Genomic DNA, 14,625 nt, shown 5'->3' with positions numbered 1-14,625 from the left:
ACTACTACGTAACAGTGACGACATTTGCAACGACTTAGCTACGGATATTTCCGTCGCTACAAATAGCGACCGACATGACCGTCGCTATTCTCCGTCGTTAATTTAACGACGGAGCTTATCCGTCGCTAGAATTTTATTATTATTTTAATTTAATGAGATTTAACTACAACTTAGTGACAAAAATATCCGTCGCTAAATTTAACTACGGATTTTTTCGTTGCTATTTCGTTGCCTTACTACCATATTTATCTGTCGCTAAATTTTAAAAATTAATAAAATAATTGTACTCGCTAATTAATATCAGAAACATGCATTAAGGCTATAATATACTACTTGAATATTATAATTATAAAATATTCTATATTAAAGCATTCAAAATGAATAACAACAACAAAAGTATTGTAGTATAATGTTACATCATTAGTACTAGTACCAAATATATTAAAAAACATAATCTAATCATCTCCTAAGTTTTCAGCATTTGAATTAGCCGATTGTTGAGCTTGAGTACTTGGATTGGATAGCATACCATTGCGACGCAACTCATCCATCAAACTTGCAATTTGAGCTTGCATTTGGGTCTGTACTTGAGCCTGCATTTGAGTTCTTTCAGCTTGTAGTTTAGCTTCCATCTCACCTCGCATGGTCTCTAACTGTTGGTTCATCATCTCCTTCATTGTCTCTTGTTGAAGTTGTGAAGTAGCAGATGAACTACAGCTATTCCCGCTGATAAATGCAGATGATTTAGTCCCTAAGCCACATAAATAAAGCTGCAAAAAAACAATCATGCATTCATAAACCTCCGGTACCCACAGGCGGTTTAGCCGGAGAAAATACAAGTGCCGGTACCCACAGGCGGTTTAGCCGGCAAATAAACAACAAATAAGCAATCATGCATATTTTTATAAACTTCCGGTACCCACAGGCGGTTTAGCCGGAGAAAACACAAGTACGGGTACCCACAGGCGGTTTAGCCGGTAAATAAAGAACAAATGTAAAATATGTAATTGTTCAAACCTTATCAATCGCTGAAGAACTTGAAGAATCTTGAGTGTAATAATGCGATTTCCAACAAATATTTGTGAATCTGGAACAGATTTGGAACGAAGTCTAAGACAGATATGTTTGATGATAAAAAAATAGTAATACTGGCAAAGAAGAAACACTTTTATAGCAAAAACTGTAGATATAACTAGAGTATTGATTAGAACAAAGGTTAAAACTTCAACTCTCAACAGTAATGCATTATGAGTTTATGACTGTGGTGGTCAATTTTAAAAAATGCAACTAAAGTCCCAACTTACAACTTGAATGCAACAGGGAATGGAAAATGAATGGTGATGGCACAATGAGATATAACTAGAAATGCAAAATCCATAAGAATCCTAAATTCAATAAATGTATTATGTAACAGAATAGATCCTAATTAATGAGAAAAATAATGATCATGAAAATGGTGAAGCATGAAACCATTGTCTAATCTGTTTCTCCTCTGATCTCTACCACTACAGATAGAAATGATCAATATAATGCTTGCTTTTACTGCAAATCATGTTTCATTTTGGCTCAACTATATAGAAAAATCATCACTGTTCTAATCAAATAATAGATAAGAATATAATGCCTTTATTCACTTTTCATTATTGAATTGATAGTTCTCTTTATGGTCTGTCACCATGCCTCAACTATATATAGAAAAATACTCCCAATGGACTGCATGTTCTAATCAATGATGCCCAAATTGATAAGAATGGCTTTATTAACTTTTCATTATTGAACTGTAGCAAATGAACCACTTCATCTATACATTAATATTCTGTCTTTACTACAAATGCATTTAAACAAATCCAGAAGCTAAAAATCCTTAGACTTAAATAAAAAGTATTAACAGATAGATAAAATAAGAAACAGAAACAAGAATTTAAGCAAAAAAGATCAGATACACTAAGTGAAACTTAACAACATCAGCTCCAGAACATAAAGTTTGATCATTACCTTGTGGCAATTGTAAGTGAAAACATTAGAGCATTGCCAATTTTCCCATTCAACATTTAAACCCAAAAACTAATGTTTAAGAAATTTGAAGAAAAATGCTCCTATGCATGGTTCCAATAATGGCCTGGGCTTTAATTTGCAAATCAGATAGATCAGATTTCATTTCGAATTAAAAACGTGGATTCTCAGAATGAAATCATATCTTAATTAATGTTAAAACCCATTGTTTTAATTTGCTTCTGGGGCACCTCAAAGGCCAGTATTGGGAACCAATGGTAGCTACCCAAAATGCACAAACAGATCAAGATTCACATACATCATACATACACTGGGACTTTGCTATTTTGCTTAATTACTTCACCGAAGGCCAATGCTATTACTTAATAAACAAACTGAAGATGATAAATAGATTTCAATCCAAGTAGACCCTACCATTTTAAACGCTCTATTATGCCATTTTAATCTGATTAGTGTTTACCTGGATCAATGGAACGCCGAAGACACCGAAGACGCCGGAGACTGCCTTCTGCCGGAGATGGGAGAACGCCGGAGATTGTCCACACCTGGTACCGAAGGAGAAGACAGAACCGTCGCAGACGCGGTGAGAGTTAGCAAGCGGTCGGCGGTGGGAGGCAGCGAGCGGCCGGCAGTGGGAGGCAGCGAGCGGTCAGCGGTAGGAGGCAGCGAGCGGTCGGCGGTGGGAGGCAGCGAGCGGTCGGCGGTGGGAGGCAGCGAGCGGTCGGCGGTGGAGGAAACTAACGGCGATGGCGGAGAAGTTTTCTGAGAGGGAGGATGTGAGCGATAGGGTTCTGAGCGATAGGATGCCAATAATTACATATGTTAAAAGAAAAAAAATAACCTTAGCTACGGACTAGTATCCGTCGCTAGGAATATAAGTTAAAATTCGATCCAAAAGGCTAGCGACGGAATGCTATCCGTCGCTAGATTATATAGTAAAACTCAATAAATAAGCGTAGCGACGGACGGATATCCGTCGCTTGCTAGGTATAAGTTAAAATCTGATCCATAATGCTAGCGACGGAATATTATCCGTCGCTAAATTATATAAGACAATATTCCATAAATAAACTTAGCGACGGAAATAAAATTCCGTCGTTAAAATATTGTATAAAATTCGAGCTTCATAAATCTAGCGACGGATTTAAAAATCCGTAGCTATTTAGCTACGGATGTAAAAATCCGTAGCTATTTAGCTACGGATTTTAACATCCGTCGCTAGATTATAAACAAAAACACATTTCCGTTGGCATATCTAGCGACGGATTCTTATATCCGTCGCTAGGTTGTAGCAATTAAAATATTGGCGTAACCCTGCGAAATTTCCGTCGCTAATCCGTCGCGAATCTGTCTCTAATTTTCGCACCAAAGTTTGGCGCTAAAATTAGCTGCGTCTGTATCGACGGAAAGTTTCCGTCGCTAAGCCGTCACTAGACCATCGCTAAATTTTCATTTAACAAAAAAATTGAAATCTGTCGCTAATCGGTCGCAAATTTAACAACGGAGCATATCCGTAGCTAAAATCGTCGCTATATTCGCGTTTTTTTGTAGTGGTTCATGCATAACCAAGAAAGGAGAATCAATGAGCTCAGTGAAAAGGTTGAAAGCGGAAGAAACGGCGAAACAAGTCGAGCTTCCGAGAAGCAGCCTCAAACCCAAGAGGATGAGATTGATGTCGAGTCACCGCGTCATAAAGGTAGGCCAGGAATGGAAGAGACAATCTCTCGTCCACCACCCGCTGAGAAAAGTATTCCAATTTCTGAGGGCATGATACATGTCGAGCAATTGAACGACTACATCATGGGAGCAATTAAAGGGAAGCTCGAGGGAGGACAATCTTCATACACTTACACTAAGCCCTATACTCAGAGGATTGAAGAAATGAAGATGTCGCTGGGCTATCAACCTCCCAAGTTCCAACAGTTTGATGGAAAAGGCAACCCAAGGCAGCACATCGCCCACTTCATTGAAACCTGTAATGATGCAGGAACATACGGAGATCTCCTCGTCAAGCAGTTCATTCGCTCTCTGAAGGGCACTGCATTTGATTGGTACACCGACCTGGAGCATGGTTGCATTGATAGCTGGAATGATATGGAGCGCGAGTTCTTGACCCGCTTCTACAGCACAAGAAGGACTGTCAGCTTCTTGGAGCTCACCACTACCCGCCAATGGAAGGGTGAACGTGCAGGCGCCTTCATCGAGAGATGGAGGGAGTTGTGTCTCAACTGTAAAGAGAGGATATCACAAAGCTCTGCAATTGAAATGTGCATCCAAGGCATGCACTTTGAGCTCTCTTACATCTTGCAGGGAATCAAGCCCAGGACATTTGAAGAACTATCCAGTCGTGCTCATGACATGGAATTGAGTATTGAAGCCAATGGGGGACTAAACATGTCAAGTATGTCCAGCTCATCAAAGGCACCTACAAACCAAGATGTCAACAAATGGAGTAAGTTCTTTCCAAAGCAAGAGAAGAAAGAGACGATGAATATGATGACAGGACCAATGCGGGTTTTCGCCAAAATGGCTGAGAAGCCCAAGCCGATATCATTCCCTGGCCCATCAAGGGGAGCTAGAAAAACAATTGTTGAAGAGTGGCAGGAGAAACAATATCCATTCTTGGATTCTGACGTTTCTCCTATGTTTGACGAGTTGCTGAAACTCAAATTAATTGAATTGCCTGAGATGAAGCGCCCCGAAGAAGCTTCTAGGGTGGATGACTTAAACTATTGCAAATATCACCGTCTCCTCAGCCACCCAATTGAAAAGTGCTTCGTCTTTAAAGATAGAGTCATGGCGCTTGCTCGAAATGGGAAGATAGAGCTTGCGGATGCTAGCGCAAGCACAAACCAAGTTTCATGTGGAAGGTTTGCTCCATTACTTATGGAAGATAAAGAGAAGAATGGGGGCAAGCAACATAAATGCAAACTTCCATTTAGAGCAAAGCATGCTGGCGTCCAGTATTTAAAAACATCACAAGTTGATCCTGTTAGTCATATTAAGCCATTAAAGAAAATGACAAAGCAATGGGTTGAGAAGAAGTCGGCAAGGGACCCCGTCCATGACTTGAAGAAGGAAGGACGTCCCAGCAAGCCACGAGCACCAGTTAACCTAGCTCAATACATGCCAAAGGGGTTTCGCCTGAGTAGAACAGACATTCTTGGAACTTGCTTGAATGCCAATGAAGAACATGTTGAAGTGGGAGAATCTTCATTCCCCTTGATTGAAGGAAGCAACGAGGTCCAAACTCGCAAAGCCGCGTCTTATACCGCCGAGATAACTTTTAAAGATGAAGATCTATTTCTTGGTAGTACACCACATAATCGTCCGTTGTTTGTTGAAGGTTATGCCCGCGAGCAAAAGATTAAAAGGATTTTGATTGATCAAGGGTCGGCTGTGAACATTCTGTCACTCCGGGCTATGAAGGAACTCGACATCTCCACCGATGAGCTCTCTCAAAGCCGCTTAATGATTCAAGGATTTAATCAAGGCGGACAAAGAGCACTGGGTACCATTAGACTCGACCTCAGGATCGGAACACTAAACTCAAGTACACTATGTTATGTGATAGATGCAAGGACGTCCTACAATTTGTTGCAAGGTCGACCTTGGATACATGAGAATGGAGTAGTCCCCTCATCCTGGCACCAATGCCTCATGTTTGAAAAAGGCGGTGTGATAGAAAAGGTATTCGCCGATGAAACTCCCTTCACCGAAGCAGAGTCGTACTTTGCAGATGCAAAATTTTACTTGAAGAAACAAGTTGTAGAGGAGGCTGACCAAAGCGATGTTGACACACCTCCCAATCCAAAGTGGAAAGGCAAACAAGTCGTAGACCAACCTCATTGCCATAAGGAACATGTTTTCCCGCTTACAAGAATTGTACCATTGAAAGCTCCCCCAGCCAAACCGCTTGGAGAAGAAACTGAAGATAACGATGCTCGGGATGGAATAGATGAAATGTTGCATGTTAAGCGCACTAATGGCTTTGACCCCAATGCTTATAAACTTCTAGCTAAAGCTGGCTACAATCCCAAGCAGCCGCAGAAGTTGGGGAAGCTTATCCCAGAAGCCGGCGGTAAAGGCAAGTCAAATCAGCAGGGACCGCATGAACGTAAAGGATTAGGCTATGGGCTTCCTAAACCAGTGCGAATCTTCATAAACAGAGCCGCAAGTAATTGCATCACGTCTACCGATAAAGAGGAACACCACAAGAGGCAATCAGTCTTTGATAGGATTGGCGAGGTAGAACCACGACGGTCAGCCTTTTATAGGCTTGGGTCAAATCTCAAACCTGCTAAGAGGAAGTCCGTACATGACAGACTCGGAGCTGCTCGAGTTTTAAAAGAACACACCGACACTTCAATTGAAATAGAGTCTTCAAAAAGGCTTAGAAGTATAGTTCCCTCTCGTATGAGACGAGAAGTTGATGTCCATGTTTCATGCAGCGAAGTCTTGAAGGTCCAGCCAAAGACCATCATATACACCCATGTGCAAGAAAGAAAAGAAGACCTTGATTCAGGTTATGGAGCGACACCAATTCAAGATGAGGTGCCGTCTTCATTCCACATTAATTGACATGATGAGATCCCGGTTGCGGGGGCATGTACAACTTGATTGATGAAAGTGATGCGCAAGTTGGCCCTATTAATTAAGTAAACGACAATAATTGACATGATGAGATCCCGGTTGCGGGGGGTGATGGAAATGATGAGCAAGTTGGCCCTATTAAGTAAACGAGACTACTTGATAATCCACCAAAACTGCAGCACGTGGTTAAACTGCTAATGCATCTCGCTTGTCTATGGGTGGGCCCAAGTCATAGACGCTCCTGGCCCGCATGAGTCTAAACTGTGAACGGCTCTACTTTAAAAGAAATATTTGAACTACGTTTGACTTGATCTCCTTCGTGGGAGTACGTAGGCAGCTTAGAAATTTTATTGTCTAAGTTCAGTCATAACAAAATTTTTATATTTTCGTCCAAGATAGTGATTTTATTCAAGCACACATTAATTATTGGCATGAGAAGGAGGAGAACAAGTCTAGGAAGCATTGCAAGTCTTGGAATGGAAAATAATTGTCAAATCATGCATTCACGCAACAATTGGCCATTGTTTGGTATTTTGGTCATATCTCGGTCTATAATAGTCCGATTGAGATGATCTGGGTAACGTTGGAAAGCTAACTTACAGAGCTACGACTTTCATGAAGACACCTAAGCTTGAAAATGACTGTTGAATGGTCAAAATTCGAGGGAAAGGGAAGGCACAAATCTGTCAAAAATTTTCTGTGCTCTTATCTCATTTTATCTCATTTAAATCTTCCAAGAAGAAGGTATATTTTCATGGTTCCTTTTAATGTCCAGGGATATTAAAATGCAAGAGAAGTATTCGTTAACAATCCAATAAAGGAACGAGCTAAAGCGAAGTGACAGTTTGCGTGGCATCGAGTTATTGTTGAGCATGGGTAAAAAGAGTTTCAATTGATCATGAATTTCTTCGAACTTCTCTTTCATGCTCCGGGTCCAGTTGTTAGGGGCGGTGGATTAATTGCGATGATTGTGATTTTTTTAGTCCCATTAAATCGTTTGTGTTTAAATTGTTGGAAATCGGTGAATAAAACGATACACAAAATATATATATATATATATATATATATATATATATATATATATATATAATATATATTTGTCCCGAAAGATGGAATTTAATTTATAGAAAATTAATTCCAACCAATTTTGGTACGAAACCAAAATTACATATATATATATATATATATATATATATATATATATATATATATATATATATATATATATATATATATATATATATTAACAAATAGGGATTTATTTTATCAAAATAATCCCACCACAACTAGTACGAAACTAGTACACGGGACTTAATTTCCACGAAATTATTCCCACCACAACTAGTACGAAACTAGTACAAGGATTTAATCTATCCGAGATTAATCCTACCACTTGGTCCGAAACCAAGAACAAAAAATAAACAGGATACGGGTTTCTAACCTGAGGTTTTTAACCCAACGCGAAGAAACAAGAAGAAGCAGAGGAAGCCCGAGTCGTGTGTACACACACTCTCCTTAAAACCGATTCGCCACCTCCCGAGGGTGCTAGGATCGTTGTGGCGTCAGTCTCCCAGGATAAAACGGACTGCGACTTTGGCGTTCGAGCACTCCAACCCAAAGCCCGGCGAACTAGAACACAAGTTGAGCACTCCCATGTTTTACAGAAGATGTTGGCAGAAATTTTTCTCTTTGGACCAAAAGATGAGCATAGAGAGTAAGTAAAAAGAAAGCTTTTGATTTCACAAACGGAGTGAATGAAACAATCTGCCAACATCATGTATTTGTAGGGAAGAGTGGAGTTAAAAGCTTATAATGGCACATTAATCCAACATAAATTCAATTTTATAATTGAATTATAACGTTCGAAACGGTCGTACTTATTATCGAAATAATATCAACGGTCACGAACTTAATACGCGATTAATTCGTACCGACCATAACGACCCGTTTCAAAATATCTGAGTGACCGAGAAGTCCGTACACACCCGAAGGTTTAACGAATTGGGACCGAAAACCACACCCGAGTGGTCCGCAAGCACCGAAACGGTGCAGCACGAATCAATGCATATAGCATTGATTCGTGCCAACTCATGTTGCTGAGCACGAAAGGAGCTCATGCACGAAAGGAGCTCAATTCCAAAAGCACGAATGCTACTTAAATCCCAAATCATTAATTAATTAAGCTTTCAAGCTTAATTACCCCTCTTAAGCTTAATCAAGCTTACAACGAATCAAGCTTGATAACCAAATTACGAATTGCTAATTTAATTAGCAATTAAGCTTAAGAGTTCGGCTTCTCTCAAATAGGTTCACTTTGAGAATCAATTTCTCATTCACCTATTACCCATTTTGAGCGTACATTATATCAAATTCTTCGTCTCACTACGAAGAACCCGAATCCACTTTGACCCGACCCAAATCGGAAGTGGACCCCACATATATTTGTACCACAAAATAATCACTCAAAATGCCATTTGTAGCTAAAAATTCCAACAATCCCCCACATGAATGAAAATTGATTTTCGGGACGAGGAAAAATCGACACGAACGTGCTCAACGGTCGATCCCTGCATAGCATAGGTAGGTGTTACCCTTTGAACCTTGCCTTGTGAAAATATATTTACTCTACTGGCTGTATGGTAGAACTTGATGTCTTTGAACCAACTGCCGTTTGTGTAGACGATGACATATCCCACACAGGAACCTTCCAACCTTTGTTCTGTTCTTATGGGTGTGCCCGTTTTGGTCATGGGTCACTTTCCTGTTTCTGCGAGAGTTTCTAAAGAATTGAGCCCATCAATTCTCCTTTGAAGCGACCCCACTTCTCTCTAACATAGGTGATTCTTTATCGAGTATCCCGCATACTCACACATGTCAACCGACATTCGAATCATTAAAGCATCAACATGCTAGCCTCGTGCGGGAGTCACTGTTCTAACGAGGAATGGTAGGGAGTCCGAGACCCCCACAGTGACACGCTTCGTTCCATAATTTAGTTGTCCCATTGAACCTAGGTGCCAGCTAGGTTGGGTGTCCACTATAGAACTTTTATTCCATGGGCTTCAAACCCATTCCTCGTGCCAACTTCTCAACAACATCTTTGCACAACCCTTTGGTTAGCGGATCCGCTATATTGTCCTTTGACTTCACATAGTCAACAGAGACAACACCCGTTGTGAGTAGTTGTTTAATGGTATTATGTCTTCGACGTATATGTCTAGACTTACCATTATACATATGACTTTGTACTCTCCCAATTGTTGCTTGATTATCACAATGCACACTAATTGGAGGTACAGGTCTATCCCAAGAAGGAATATCCTCCACAAAATGGCGTAGCCATTCAGCCTCTTCACAACATTTGTCTAAGGCTATCAGCTCAGATTCCATCGTGGATCTAGCTATCAAGGTTTGTTTCGAGGATTTCCAAGAAACGGCTGCACCGGCTAACGTAAACACGTAGCCACTCGTGGACTTAGAGTCCTTCATATCCGATATCCAGTTAGCGTCGCTATACCCTTCAAGTACAGCAGGATATCGTGTATAGTGCAGTCCCCAGTCACGAGTATACCTCAAGTATCTCATAACTCTCACTATTGCCTTCCAGTGCGCATCACTGGGGTTACTTGTATATCTACTGAGTTTGCTAACCGCAAAGGCAATATCAGGCCTGGTACAGCTCATTAGATACATCAAACTTCCAATAATCCTAGTGTATTCTACTTGAGAGATACACTTTCCGCGATTCTTGGACAGATGAACGCTAGTATCTAATGGAGTCCTAGCCACTTGATAATCGTCCTTGTTAAACTTTCCAAGGATTTTATCAACATAATGAGATTGGCTTAACACGAGACCATCAGGTCTTCTCACGATTCTAATCCCAAGGATTAAATCTGCCAAACCCATATCCTTCATGTCAAATCTCGAATTTAACATGTCCTTGGTAGATTTGATCATTCGATCGTTACTACCCACGATGAGTATATCATCCACATATAAACAAAGAATGACATAACCGTCTATCGTTTCCTTAACGTAGACACACTTGTCACTTTCATTTATATTGAACCCATTGGTTAACATCGCATGGTCAAACTTCTCGTGCCACTGCTTAGGCGCTTGTTTTAAACCATATAACGATTTAACCAATTTACAGACTTTCTTTTCTTGGCCCGGAACCGCAAAACCCTCAGGTTGTTCCATATAGATTTCTTCATCTAACTCGCCATTCAAGAAAGCTGTTTTCACATCCATTTGATGTACTTCCAAATTCCGCAGTGCGGCTATGGCAAGTATCATCCTTATGGAATTTATTCTCGTTACAGGAGAATACGTGTCGAAGTAATCAAGGCCCTCACGTTGCCTGTAACCCTTAATTACATGCCTAGCCTTATACTTCTCAATGGAACCATCAGGTTTCAACTTCCGTCTAAAGACCCACTTGGATCCCAAGGGCTTACTACCCGGAGGAAGATCAACCAGTTCCCAAGTGTGATTCTGTAGGATAGAATCCACTTCACTCTTTATAGCCTCTTTCCACATTGGTCCTTCCGTAGAAGTCACAGCTTCTACATACGTTTGAGGCTCGTTTTCTAACAAACATGTCAGAAAATCCGGTTCATTTTCTAGTAAACAAGTTATAATGTGCGTATCACATTCTAACATGTACGTCAGAAAATCTGGACCAAAGGATTTTTCAATCCTAACTCGCTTGCTACGTCTAGCTTCGAGCTCGGGTTCTATTTCAGACCCTCCGCTGCCGTTATCCACAGCCTCGTCGAATGTTCGTTTCGACGTACTAGGTCCCTCACTGGACCTACACGGAAATACATCTTCAAAGAACGATGCATTCCTTGATTCAATTACCGTGTTCTTATGTACGTCCGGATTATGGGACTCGTGTACTAAGAACCGATACGCACTACTATTATGTGCATAGCCAATAAAGATACAGTCCACCGTCTTAGGACCTATCTTTATTTTCTTAGGTGTTGGCACCAAATCTTTGGCAAGACACCCCCACACTTTCAGGTACTGGTAGGAAGGTTTCCTACCGTTCCACAGCTCATAAGGAGTCTTATCGAGCTTCTTGCGGGGAACCTTATTTAAAAGGTAGTTACTTGTCAAAGTCGCCTCACCCCACATACTTTGAGGTAGGCCCGAACTTATCAACATCGCATTCATCATCTCTTTCAATGTGCGATTTTTTCGTTCCGCAACACCGTTTGATTGAGGTGCGTAAGGTGTCGTACGCTCGTGTATGATACCTACACTTGCACAGAAGTCACCAATAGGTGCTTCGTACTCACCACCTCGATCGCTTCTAACCTTCTTAATCCTCCGATTAAGTTGGTTTTCCACTTCATTCTTATAAAGAATGAATTTATCGACGGCCTCGTCTTTGCTCTTAAGCAAATACACATAGCAGTATCGTGTGCTATCGTCGATAAACGTGATAAAATATTTATTACCACCGCGCGATTGTAATGATCTAAAATCACATACATCGCTATGAACCAACTCAAGTGGTTCCGTTTTCCTTTCAATCGATTTAAAAGGAATTTTCGTTTGTTTTGCCTCAACACAAATCTCACATTTGTGCTTATCAACTTGAAATGCAGGAATATGGTCCAAGTTAATTAATCTACGTATAGAATTAAAATTAACATGACCCAGTCTACCGTGCCACAAACACGAAGACTCAAGTAAGTAGGCTGAATTAATAATACTCTTATTAATCACAGTTATTGCATCGAGCTTAAAAAGCCCATCTAGCACATAACCCTTGCCTACGTACGTTCCTGATTTCAACAAAACAACCTTATCTGACTCAAACACTAACCGGAAGCCATTCTTGTTCAACAATGAACCAGAAACTAAGTTCTTCCGTAGCTCCGGTACGTACAAGACGTTGTTCAGAGTCAGCTCTTTCCCAGAGGTCATTCTGAGAATTACTTTGCCCATGCCTACCACAGTAGACTGAGCAGAGTTTCCCATCCATACCTTCCCACAATTAGTCGTCTCGAAGGTAGTAAACAACTTACGGTTGGAACACATATGTCGGGTCGCACCCGTATCAATGAACCATTCCGTTTGGTTCGAACCAACCAGGTTTACCTCGGTCACCATTGCCGAGAGGATGATTTCGGACTCATTCTGATTGACCCGCACCACGTTAGATTCAGAATTACAATTCTTCCTCTTAAGTGCTTTACAATCAGCCCACTTGTGGCCCATAATGCCACAAGGCCCACAATTGAAGCATCTTCCGTAGAATTGCTTCTTGAAGTCCTTTCTGCCCAAAGGCAACAAATGGATACTAGGTTCCACTTGAAAGGCTTCACTCACGATCATTCCTTCGTCAACTTGACTTAGGACGATCCCGGAATCCACCATCTTGTATTCAAGTAATCGGCTAACGACAAGCATTTTTGCCTTAGCGTCATCACTATTATACTTCAGGTCCAAAGATTCCCACAACGAGTCACACAAACCGTTCAAAACATAGTTTAGGCATAGGAAAACCAAATATTTCCAAATCCTCACTATGCTAACGGTTTGAGCGTTAGACTCATGTTCCTTTCCACTAGGAACCATCTCGGTCAAGAACCATGACATGCCGAGAATCATTAGGTTGTACAACATTTTAAGTTGCAACCCTTCGAAATTAAACATCTTGAATTTCCATGGTCTTTCGACCAATCCACAAGGTACCGTCCCATGTACCTTCATCGTAGGGATATACCCTTTGATGCCACCACCGGTCTCCGAACCAAAGTTCACCGGGGTTTCGGAAAGTGCAACTACGTTGCCGATCCGGCCATTTGAATGTGCACCACGAGCAACATTCACAGTTCCACCACTCGTGGAATCCATCGATTTAATCACCAAAAAAATGGTCGATTTTAAGATTGTTGGGAATCGGTGAATAAAACGATACAAAAAAAAAAAAAAATATATATATATATATATATATATATATATATATATATATATATATATATATATATATATATATATAATATATATTTGTCCCGAAAGATGGAATTTAATTTATAGAAAATTAATTCCAACCAATTTTGGTACGAAACCAAAATTACATATATATATATATATATATATATATATATATATATATATATATATATATATATATATATATATATATATATATATATATATATAATATATATATTAACAAATAGGGATTTATTTTATCAAAATAATCGCACCACAACTAGTACGAAACTAGTACACGGGACTTAATTTCCACGAAACTATTCCCACCACAACTAGTACGAAACTAGTACAAGGATTTAATCTATCCGAGATTAATCCTACCACTTGGTCCGAAACCAAGAACAAAAAATAAACAGGATACGGGTTTCTAACCTGAGGTTTTTAACCCAACGCGAAGAAACAAGAAGAAGCAGAGGAAGCCCGAGTCGTGTGTACACACACTCTCCTTAAAACCGATTCGCCACCTCCCGAGGGTGCTAGGATCGTTGTGGCGTCAGTCTCCCAGGATAAAACGGACTGCGACTTTGGCGTTCGAGCACTCCAACCCAAAGCCCGGCGAACTAGAACACAAGTTGAGCACTCCCATGTTTTACGGAAGATGTTGGCAGAAATTTTTCTCTTTGGACCAAAAGATGAGCATAGAGAGTAAGTAAAAAGAAAGCTTTTGATTTCACAAACGGAGTGAATGAAACAATCTGCCAACATCATGTATTTGTAGGGAAGAGTGGAGTTAAAAGCTTATAATGGCACATTAATCCAACATAAATTCAATTTTATAATTGAATTATAACGTTCGAAACGGTCGTACTTATTATCGAAATAATATCAACGGTCATGAACTTAATACGCGATTAATTCGTACCGACCATAACGACCCGTTTCAAAATATCTGAGTGACCGAGAAGTCCGTACACACCCGAAGGTTTAACGAATTGGGACCGAAAACCACACCCGAGTGGTCCGCAAGCACCGAAACGGTGCAGCACGAATCAATGC

The 14,625-nt window shown here is 40.4% G+C and overlaps 1 long non-coding RNA gene across 1 annotated transcript; it reads left to right on the top strand.

Moving 5' to 3' along the window:
* The first annotated feature begins 449 nt into the window (after positions 1-449).
* Positions 450-14,301, top strand: LOC109172897. Its single transcript, XR_002052808.1, has 3 exons — positions 450-603; positions 10,275-10,279; positions 14,291-14,301. It is a non-coding gene; the product is annotated as an uncharacterized LOC109172897 (long non-coding RNA).
* The last annotated feature ends 324 nt before the right edge of the window (positions 14,302-14,625 follow it).

This window comes from Ipomoea nil, unplaced genomic scaffold, assembly GCF_001879475.1.
Source record: "Ipomoea nil cultivar Tokyo-kokei standard unplaced genomic scaffold, Asagao_1.1 scaffold0444, whole genome shotgun sequence".
In the NCBI taxonomy this organism is placed as follows: Eukaryota; Viridiplantae; Streptophyta; class Magnoliopsida; order Solanales; family Convolvulaceae; genus Ipomoea; species Ipomoea nil.
Note: the sequence above shows the minus strand (reverse complement) of the source record. Positions and strands in the feature narration are given on the sequence as shown.